The sequence below is a fragment of the Xyrauchen texanus genome, chromosome 7 (assembly GCF_025860055.1).
Source record: "Xyrauchen texanus isolate HMW12.3.18 chromosome 7, RBS_HiC_50CHRs, whole genome shotgun sequence".
Classification (NCBI taxonomy): Eukaryota; Metazoa; Chordata; class Actinopteri; order Cypriniformes; family Catostomidae; genus Xyrauchen; species Xyrauchen texanus.
The window spans coordinates 14,992,747-15,003,833 of record NC_068282.1 but is presented as its reverse complement, the minus strand read 5'-3'; the positions used below and the strand labels follow the sequence as shown (position 1 = coordinate 15,003,833).

The 11,087-nt window shown below is 37.7% G+C and overlaps 1 non-coding gene across 1 annotated transcript; it reads right to left on the bottom strand.

The window, feature by feature from the left end:
* Positions 1–7,837: 7,837 nt before the first annotated feature.
* On the bottom strand, positions 7,838–7,910 carry trnaf-gaa (transfer RNA phenylalanine (anticodon GAA)). Its single transcript has one exon. It is a non-coding gene; the product is annotated as a tRNA-Phe (tRNA).
* Positions 7,911–11,087: the final 3,177 nt, after the last annotated feature.

Genomic DNA, 11,087 nt, shown 5'->3' with positions numbered 1-11,087 from the left:
TGCCTGAGAGTGCCATTAAAAAGAGTGATTCTGAGCTTTTGCTACCTCTCAGTGGTTTTATGAACGCTGCTCAAAAAACAGTTACAGTAAACTGAGTTTGTCTGCCTTCAGGGATTATTTAGAATTTTAAAAGGAAGGCTCAATTTAAAGTAGGATTTTTCTCAATGTCTAAAATGTGTTTGAATTATATTAAAAAGCAGCATCCGTGCCAGATTCTATACAAGTAGGCTATGCTGTGGAAAGATGTGTTATTTATGCAACATCAGATTTTTACATTTATTTGTTGACTATTTAGAACATTTTCAAGTAGAATTGACAGCTGACATGTAATCTGATTTTTTTAACTAATTAATTAAATATGAATATTTTAGGAATAAAACTAATGACTTACTTGTTTAATACAAGTTAAACTCTATTGACAGTATTTGTGTTATGTTGATTACCACAGAAAATAATTTTGACTTATCCCTTTTTCTAAAGAAAACAATTGCGTGCAGTTGTGCACATACAATGAAAGTAAGCTTGTCTGATACAGAAAACATATACACTGTTTTTAAAGTATAGCCACAATACTTAAAGGAATGATCCAGGTTCAATACAAGTTAAATTCAATCGACAGATCCATGCAAAAATCTGGGATACAGTGAGGCACTAACAATGGAAGTGAATGGGGCCAGTTTTTTAATGGTGAAATAGTATATAAAAATTTTATATTATTTCAAAATAATAGTATAGCCACAATACATAAAGGATAGCCACAATAATAGTATAGCCACAATACAAAAGTATAGCCACAATACATAAAGTATATGCATGTAAACGTTATTTTAGTGTGATAAAATCACTCACAAACCTTTTCTGTGTAAAGTTATAGGCAATTTTACAACTTCGTTACCACGACTATGTAATGTCAACAAACCCTAAAACGACTATTTAAACAACTTTACAGCTCAAATGATAAATTACTTTTAACAGAAGAATTAGTGTAAGTCCTTTTATAAACTTGAACTTCACATTTATTTGTGAAGAATCTCTCCAAAAATTGGCCACATTCACAGTCATTGTCCCCACTCCCTTCCATTGTATGTGCCTCACTGTATCCTCGATTTTTGCTCGAGTTGAAATAAATATTTGTGGTAATAAACATTATGCCACTAATGCTGTCGATTGAGCTTAACTTGTACTGAACCTAGAACATTCATTTAAGCATAACACATTCTCACATGACTCTAACATGATAAAATAGTTTACTAACATGATTTTTGTAAAATTACCCAGTATTTCAACTCCATTGTCATGATGAAACAGCAGTAAACAATAGGCATAAATCCTGGAAACTTGATGTTAAGTATTCTATCAAAGATAGAGTTTACAAGGCTTTGAGTTTTCGGTTTTCATAATTTTCCTTTTTATGATCAGATGCACGATGAGAAGACGCAATTTGCACGGTCTTAAGACAACAGCCTCCACAAAAAACAGCCGGCTCTCTAGTCTATCCTGCTCTCAAATGTTTGCTCCCTGGACAATAAACTGGACTACATCCGACTCCAGCTGACTACGCAGCGTGAGTTTAGAGACTGCTTTGTATTCACTGAGACGTAGCTCAGCAACAGAGTTCCGGACGCCGCCATTCAGCTAGACGGGCTTGCCTCATTTCATGCCGACAGAAATGCAGCTCTGTGCGGTAAGATTCGCGGTGGTGGCTTGTGCGTTTACATCAACATGGAATGGTGCAAGAACTCTATGCTAGTCTCTAGCTACTGCTCATTGCTGGTGGAGCTTGTGACTGTTAGATGCAGACTTTTTTATTTACCATGGGAATTCACCACTGTCATTATAACCGGAGTTTACATTCCCTCCAGTGCTAATGCTGAGGAAGCGCTCTGTGAATTGTATGGGGCTGTTAGCGAACTGCAAAAGAACAGCGAGGGCCAAACTGTCCCTCAGGGGTCACTTCCAGGACAGTGGCGGCACACGGTGCATGTGGCTGGGCCTCCAGGCCATCACCAACTACAGGACAACATCAGTTGCCTGTGACAAAGTTGCCTCCCTTCCAGATGCGCTGAACGACTTCTACGCTCGGTTTGAGGCACAGAACAACATGGAGGTGAGGAAGACCACCCCTCCTCCCAACGACCAGGTGCTCCGTCTTACCACGGCTGATGTGAGAAACTCTTCATCAGGAGTGCCCAATACGTCGATCGCGATCTACTAGTCGATCGCAATGCTGGTAAATCACACAAAAGTTAATGTACTTTCGTTAAATTTTTATAAATATAATGTCTTTCCTTCTTTTAGTTTCTGTCCGACTTGCACTTGACGAGTAAATATTGACCAGGCGAGGTTTTGTTTATTCAGTTGCCATGACAACTAGGTTTGTGCATACGCGCCTTCCAAGGACTTCTGAGAACAGAGCGCGAAATTGCAATGCTACTGCCCGGATTAGGCAAAACTGTCTGATTCCATTCAGTTTTGCCTAATCCGGGCAGTAGCATCGCAATTTCATGCTATTTACTCGTCATCAGAATAAGGTAAATGCCCTGCCTATTGTAATCTATTGTGCTGTAGGTATTTTGGGTTTAGTGTTAAAACTGAATGATATCAACATTGAACATTGTTATATATTTTATTTATTAATTTGAAGATGAATTCCATGTAGGGATACATGCAGTAGTCCCAACAAGCATTTTCTTATTTTAAATGAAACTGTGTTTTTTTGGGCAAAAAAAACACAAAAGTGTGGGCACCCCTGCTCTACGTAGAGTCAACCCACGGACGGCTGCTGGACCAGACAACATTCCAGGCAGAGTGCTCAGAGGATGTGCAGGCCAGCTGGCAGATGTTCTTACCGACATCTTCAACATCTCTCCGAGCAGCGCCATCGTTCCAAAGTGCTTCAAGGTCACCACCATCGTCCCCATGTCGAAGAAGTCTTCAGTGTCCTGCCTCAATGACTACCGTCCCGTCGTATCATCATGAAGTGCTTCGAGAGGCTAAGACCCAGCTGCCCCCCTCACTAGACCCACTGCAGTTTGCATATCATCCCAACCGTTCAACAGACGACGCCATCGCCACCACCCTCCATCTGGCCCTCACTCACCTAGATAAAAATGACTCATACGTTCGAATGCTGTTCATAGACTTCAGCTCAACATTGAACACAATCATTCCTCAGCACCTGATTGGAAAGCTGAACCAGCTGGGCCTGGACTTCCTGACTGGGAGACCTCAGTTAGTCCGGATTGGGAACAGCATCTCCACCACCACCACCACACTGAGCATTGGGGCCCCCCAGGGCTGTGTGCTCAGTCCACTGCTGTTCACTCTGCTGACTCAAAACTGTGCAGCAATGCACAGCTCGAACCACATCATTAAGTTCGCCGCTGACACGACCGTGGTGGGTCTCATCAGCAAGAACGACGAGTCAGCATACAGAGAGTAGTTGCAGCGGCTAACGGACTGGTGTAGAGCCAACAACCTGTCTCTGAACATCGATGGCTCCTCTGTGGAGATCGTCAAGAGCACCAAATTCCTTGGTGTTCACCTGCCAGAGAACCTCACCTGGACCCTCAACACCAGCTCTATTACCAAGAAAGCCCAGCAGTATCTCTACTTTCTTTGAAGGCTGAGAAAAGCACATCTCCCTCTTCATTCTTGTGAAGTCTCTGTAATGGTGAAGATATAACACCATACTGTAGTATCACCTATAATACATTACAAACAGACCACATTCATGTCTGAGACCAAGATACCAAGAAATGAGACCCAGTCTCAAATCAATGCCATATTTTGTGGTCTAGCAAGGTCTCAAGACCCTAACTCTGCTGGCAAGGCAACAAATACATTACACATCTTGGCCTTGAACCTATTGCCAACTCCCCCTTCTCTCTGAATCATTGAGACATGAGTGTTTTTGAACAAAAATAAACAATAAAAAAAAAAATTTGACAAAGATTTCCCTGAATCAGCAATAAAATAAGATCAAGGAAGGCCAGCACACCATAAAGGTGTGGTACAGTTTCAGCAATTAATCAATTTATGATGCTGTGTGATTTTAATCTCCGCACTTTATAGCCCCCATGTGTGCGTGCGCATTGTTCAGAGTAACAGAAAACACACACAAATACACTTACGTACAGATTAGTCGAATGCCTCAATGTAATAAAGCAGGAGGAAAAGCCAGATTTTCTGTTAAAGGAAGAAGAAAGTTTCCTCCTTGAGATTGATATAATGTTTAAATTGGACCTAGAGTCAAGTATCAGATAATCATAGCAGATAAAACACGGAAATAGTAACATGTATAAGTAGTCAATGACGCATGCCTGATACTAATGTAATACTGTCAGAGTGGCAGAAACGTTGTATTTTATAGCTAAATTTATTGGTCAATTGCCATTTGAAGTTGTGTTTGTGTTTGGTTTATGACAAAAATTGCACTTCAAGCGAGCAAGACACTTAAGTCCAGGTCTCTCCAATGAGGCTGTCCCTGTATTTGGTTATTTAGCATCACCCAAATAAAAATTACCACACACAGACTGCTGAGTCAACAGGTTATAATAAAAGTTTATCCAACTGACATGGCATAAGTTTCAAAACTTTACCACCAGAATCAGAGTTAATGGTTTCAACATAATGGATGATGCCTCTATTCTTGCTCCTAACAGTGAGTGCGTTTACATGAATGTTCTTACACCGATTATGTTTAACAAGCCAACAATGCATGTAGTAATGTTAACTCAATAAACGGCATTCTTTTATTGGTGTAAGGTCATAAATGGCATAAGCATAAACTGCTCAACACAGGTAGATTGTTGCCCAATACGGTGATTTCACGTGGCATGTAAACACCTTTACCGGTGTTGTCACCAGCTTATCCAATGTGCACATGTGCGCATGTCTCTTCACGGTTTGACGTCAAAAGCAGAGAATAAAGCAATCATTTCAAATCTCAGGTAAACACGGGTTTCTTGCTTTACTTTTATATGAGGATTTTTGGGAATAGCCTAATCATCATCATATTGTAAATGTAAACTTGATCAAAATGATGGTTTTCTGCCTCTAAAACAGCTCCATGTGTGTAAAAACTACTAGTTCCCATAGCTCAGCAGGTAGAGCATGACAACAACTTTAAGGTTATGAGTTTGATTGCCAGGGAATGCAAAAACTGTCAAATGTACACTAACTTAAGCACTTTATTAAGAAAACCTGTACATCTACATATTAATGTGATTATCTAATAAGCCAATCATGTGGCAACAGTGCAATGCATAAAATCATGCAGATACTGGTAAGCTTCAGTTAATGTTCACATAAACCATCAGAATTGGAAAAATGTGGTTTACACCATAGTGTTCCTAATAAAGTGCTCAATGAGGGTATTGCTTAAACAACTTTAACAATGTTTATACCACATTGACCTGTCCATATGTCACATATGGTTATAAAGAACCTAAAAAATATATTATTAATCAGAAACTTGTTGGGGCCTGGACAATTAAACATTTTATAAACAAGAACAAACCGTCCAAGAGTTGATAAGCTAAAAACTATCTGATCCCACACTCTTTTGTCAACATATATACAGTATAATCACTGTGTTTTATGCCGATACCAAAGACTTCCTCTACAGCACGAGACATTAGAGAGGAGAAAACATCCACACCTATCTCACATGTCAAATTTACAGTTCATGGGGTTCAAACTCCTCCAGGGATAATCAGTATAAATAACTCAAGGAGTGGCTACAATAAGCAACTGCACAAGCATATAGTCAGGAATCACAATTATGAAAGGTTGAATGATAAGAATGTGATTCACTAACATGAAGATTAAATGTTTCTGTGTGTTCTGTATGTGTGTGAATTAAAATATAGCAGTAGCTCAGGAACTAGGCTGCATGCCAGTTTTTAGTTATGCAATACATGTTATTGTGTGCCTGAGTATGTGCTATATGTGAGCATATAGACTCGACATACTAGCACATGTTGCACAAGTGGGTCAAATTAATAAAAAAGAACACTGAGACTACTTATCATACTATAAATCCTGGATCAGAACTCTTCCATTCCTCTTTCATGTTTACAAAGGTTGCACTTCTAAAAAACTTGTGCGCTAGAATGATGAGCAGATTGATGAGGAGAGAATTGATATCTGCTTATGTTAAGACCAGCCTTATACAGTGCCCACAAACAGTATTTTGATACTAAGCCACACTTTGATACTAAGCCACACAATGTATACATGTCATTGCATTAAATAACAAAATATCAAAGGGTATTTGTTTTAAAGGAATAGTTGAACCAAAAATTAAAAGTCTATCATTTACTCACCCTGCCCCGTTCTAAACACATCTCACTTTCTTCTGTGGAACAAAAATGAAGAATTTATGGAAAAAACAAATAATAATTATAATATGTATTCCATGCAATTACAAAGAATCTTTTTAGTTTTCAAGCAACATAAAGGAAAAGAACCATAAAAGTATCTTACAAGTATTTCACATGACTTGTGCATTATATGAAAGTGTTCTGAAGCCATTTAATAGCTTATTGTGAGGGACAGACCTACTTTAAGTAGTTATAAAAAATTATTATGTAAAATAAATAAATCAATTTTCCAATTTAACAAGACAAAATACACTTATATTCCAGATACATTCTAAGAAAACAAGCCTTAATATGTTATGCAATTTTTGTATGTATGTTTCACAGTATTAAACTAATTTGCAAGCACCTTAAAAAATATGACTGTGGACATGGTTCGTTATAAAGCATGTATTTACTGTTCATACTTCCCCCGTTTACTCAATTATTTACTTTCGTTCGGGAACGAATCTGTGTTTTGAAAATTTTTAAGTGAACGAAGATTAATAGATTATTATAATCTAGATATTCTAGATTACTTCCATACTTTCTGTCGTGAACGACTGTTGGCGTGTGTTTTTAAATGAATCAGTAGACACAAATATTTAATTGCTACCTCAACACATACAAGACTCAAATTTGTTGCCACCTGCAGGCGGACATGTCATCTACAAAAATAGTGTGATTTGAGGAATGAGTGAATCTTTTTGGTGAACGGATTAAAAATACTCGAGTAACTGCGATGAATCAAAATCAACATGAACACTGTAACATCTGGTGTTTAGATGGTTCAGCTGGTCAGTCAGTTGGTTTCCCAACCTGGCTAACTAACAAGTACCACTAACCCCCCTATAAAACACGCAAAAATAGGACCGTTTGACCAGGCTTGTATTTTTCCTCTCTTATTTTCTCACCTAACCACTTCCAGTTGAATTTTTTTATTTGAAAAGGCCAAACTGTGTAACTTTTAGGGTAGCCTATGACGTACCAGATCACATATTTAGGAAATACAGCAGCAGTTGCCTCATATAGTTCAGCACAATTACATATGTAGTTAGTTGAGTTGTATATAAAAATGGTATACTGGGTGCAAGCCGATATACGTACTTTTGAGTAATGTTATTCAGCACTCCAGTGCTTGTTCCATGCTGCTCTGGTCGGCAGACACGCTCTCTCCACGATGTGTTGGATTGAACTACCGACTTTTTAGGCAATGTCGTCCTCTGGCGGAATTGGGTGAAATTGCAGCTGCGGCTTAAAACAGCAGCGACATCGTCCGGCTATAAAATATATCGCACATGGTAAACGCAGGGGAAATCACAGGACTTATTTTCTTTACGAGCCACATTGCCTTCTATATTGCACACCTTTTTTTTTTTTTTTAATTATTATGATTTTCGTGCTAAGCGTCACACTATAGTTAAGTTAGAAATTGACGTCAAGGATCTCAGCACTTTAATTACGCAAAAAATATATGCCGAAACCCGGGATCGAACCAGGGACCTTTAGATCTTCAGTCTAACGCTCTCCCAACTGAGCTATTTCGGCCCGTTGTGACTTTGAGTGGGGGTATGATATTTAGCTTCTCTCCTTGTCCCTTTTTCTCTTTCTCTCTTGTCCTCCAAGGTGACTTTCCCTATGCACAGGCTGTTCTTTGTTCTTATGCAAGTCTCTAGAAGCTCTAGGAGGGGACAAAATGAAGGGAGAAAATGGCGCTGTGATAACAAGATGAAAATTATGACATTGAGTGGAACAGATTAGATTTTAAAAAGTTGTGTGTCCTTGCTCATAAAGAAACACAAACACTAAGCCTTCTTGAGTTAAAATGCAAGGGTGTCAGACAGGAAAAGGTAGAGGTAGAAATGTGGAAATATATAGATTACAATACTTAATATGTAATATGTAAATGTATTAATAAAGTAGATTACTTATACTCAATAATAAATCTAGTCACGTATTAACTCATTCGCATTTGTTTTTCAGCAAAAGGATATATAATCACTCAGATGTTGTTCAATTAGTACATTTATAAGACCATTTTGATTTATTTAGAAAGGGTATTTGTTGAGACCCTATTCTGAGTAAAAAAAGTACTCAATAGGTCTATTTTTTAATCTAAATATAATAGCAAATCAGACCATATTGACCAAATAAACATGTTCATATTTTAAGTGTTGTGTGGATGACTATACAGTATCCCCTTTATTACATGGCTACTTATCAAATAACTAAATAAATGTACATAAAATATTGATTTTAGTAGAAATATGTTTATTATGTGGGCAGAGACCATGGAGTGATACAAGAGACATGAAGCTATCAGCACTTTGCACAGTCCCAGTGTTGCAGTCATTATACAAAAATATTTGACCATAAAATGCTATGATTAACCAATCAGAATCAGAACGCCAGTGTATTAGTTATAATTTGATAAGGAAATTAATGAAAAGGTAGAATACAGATGACTATTGACTTGCATTGACCTGTCTGGTCCTAATACCAGAAGGCACATTCATTAAGACATGGGTCCGAAACCTATGGCTCGTGAGCCACAAGTGGCTTTTTGTTAAAAATCAAGTGGTTCGCAGGGTGTCTCAATACTCACTAACTCATGATCGTTTAAAACTTTCTAGAGATAACTTTCCTGCAGAAAGTGTGGGTGCGATTGCAAAGCTTGAAGTCATAGATACTGTTTTGATTTACTTTCTCCCAAATGTGTGATACAGCCTCCTCTTGGGTAGGGTTGCGCCAACTGTCCATAAGGTTTCACTTAAGTTGGGACTTAAAGTTCACACTAAGGGCTTAGTAACTACTAGTTAGTTTGTAACTAAGTCAGTGCTTAATTTGGTTGCACCACCTGTTCTTAATGCAAGACCTAGGATGTGTCTCGTTTTGAGGTCGCATTTGTCGGCCATGTATGTCATCGAGGCTGTCTCGATTCAGAAAAGTGAGTAGGACACTTCGAATGCAGCCTTCTTTCACAGGAATTCGGAGGAAGCATGAGGTGTATCTTTCGTGGGCACTGACAACCCACAATTCTTTGCTTCAACGGAAATGTAAAAATGACACCAATTTGCCCTTAAATATGATGTTCAAACGCAAGTAATGTTAATTCCCAAGTTAGAGTACCTCGGTAGATGGTTGCAGAGTATATAATATGTATAATTATATTAATATATCATTAAAATAAAGTATTATAGGCTAAAAGTACACCAGTAAAATCTATTTTCTTTTCTCTTTGCATTATTATATCTCTCCTAAAATGTACCTCATACATCCTTTTCAAAAGCGACTTTGTTCCCTTCTTACTCCAAGTGCTCGCACTTGTTAAAGTGTGGCGTTTCTGTCATAGCAACCATGTTACGTTACGTTTCAATTTATCTTACGAAGGCCGTCTAATTTAAACAAGGCTTGTTTAAAGGAGGACGCTCGGTATACTGCAGCCTTCAAAGGACGCATCCTTCCTAGCACGCAGCCTTCGAAACGAGACACAGCCTTAACTAGTAGGTCGTAAATAACAATATTCAATAACTGTATTTCAAAAGAATAAGGAGCAATAAATAAATAAATACTAATGCAACAGGCAGGAAAAAAATATACATGTATTCATTTTAATATCTATTTCGTATATATCGAAACTTGACAGAGTACACAGGAAGTTTTTTATAAAAATGTTTCTGTCTCATAAATGTAAACAATTGTAAATGCCAACCTAATCATATACATGTCAAAAGGATTTAAGCCTGTCATGCAAAAAATGAGCTCATTGATGTCATTAATTCAGTCTGCTTTTTTATTACAACCGTTACTCCTGGTCAGAGGCTTCTGTAAATATTTTATTTATATGTAGCGTTACATTCTACTATAAGCAACGCTCAAATAATTAGTAGTGCATAAATTGTGACTTAGTGCCCATTTATGCCACAATTAGGCTAAGTTGTAACATACTATAGCTGGTGCAACTGGCCCCTATTCACGAGTGCAATGAAAGCGCTTCTCCTTGACACACACATGCATAGTTCTGTGCCTCGTTTTCCAATAATTATTGATCTTAATGGTAAAGAAATTTTTCTATGAGCGATTTTACGAACGTTTGTTATTTTTTATGTGCACCCAGGGTGTGATATACTGTAGTACCTGCCAAATACGATGAGGCTCAATCCAGTTCGTGAGCTCCTTGTCGAAATGCAGGTATTTCATGTGCAAGTTATTTTGCTCATATACCCGCAAAAAGGCGTGTGACCTTTAAGACATCTCGGAGTGACAAATGACAAGAAATGCTGTGAGTCACAAAGACACATGCTTGAAGAAACTTTATTAAATTTTTATTATATAAAAACAGACAAAAGAAAAGATATCAGCGCTCGTATCTGATTCAGTTTGTTCTGAGGAGTGCAGCGGGACCCTGTCTCATGGAATACAAGAGTTATTGCTTTTTCTCTGTTTCATTCATCTGAAAACGTTTTGTAAATGACCTCCGATCATCTCAGAAGCTGCTGTGAGTTTTGCTTTATTTCCACAAAGCAGTTCACTCTCAAGCATTGTGAACACAACTCTGTTATATAAATATATATATATATATTTGTATTAAAGATACAAAGATTAGTGATTAAATCATAAAATAATATAAGACACCTTGAACCTAAAATTTAGTTCTATTTTCTTTTCTTTAGGCAGCATATACTGTGTTACCAAAGCGCAACACAAACACATATGATAAGAACA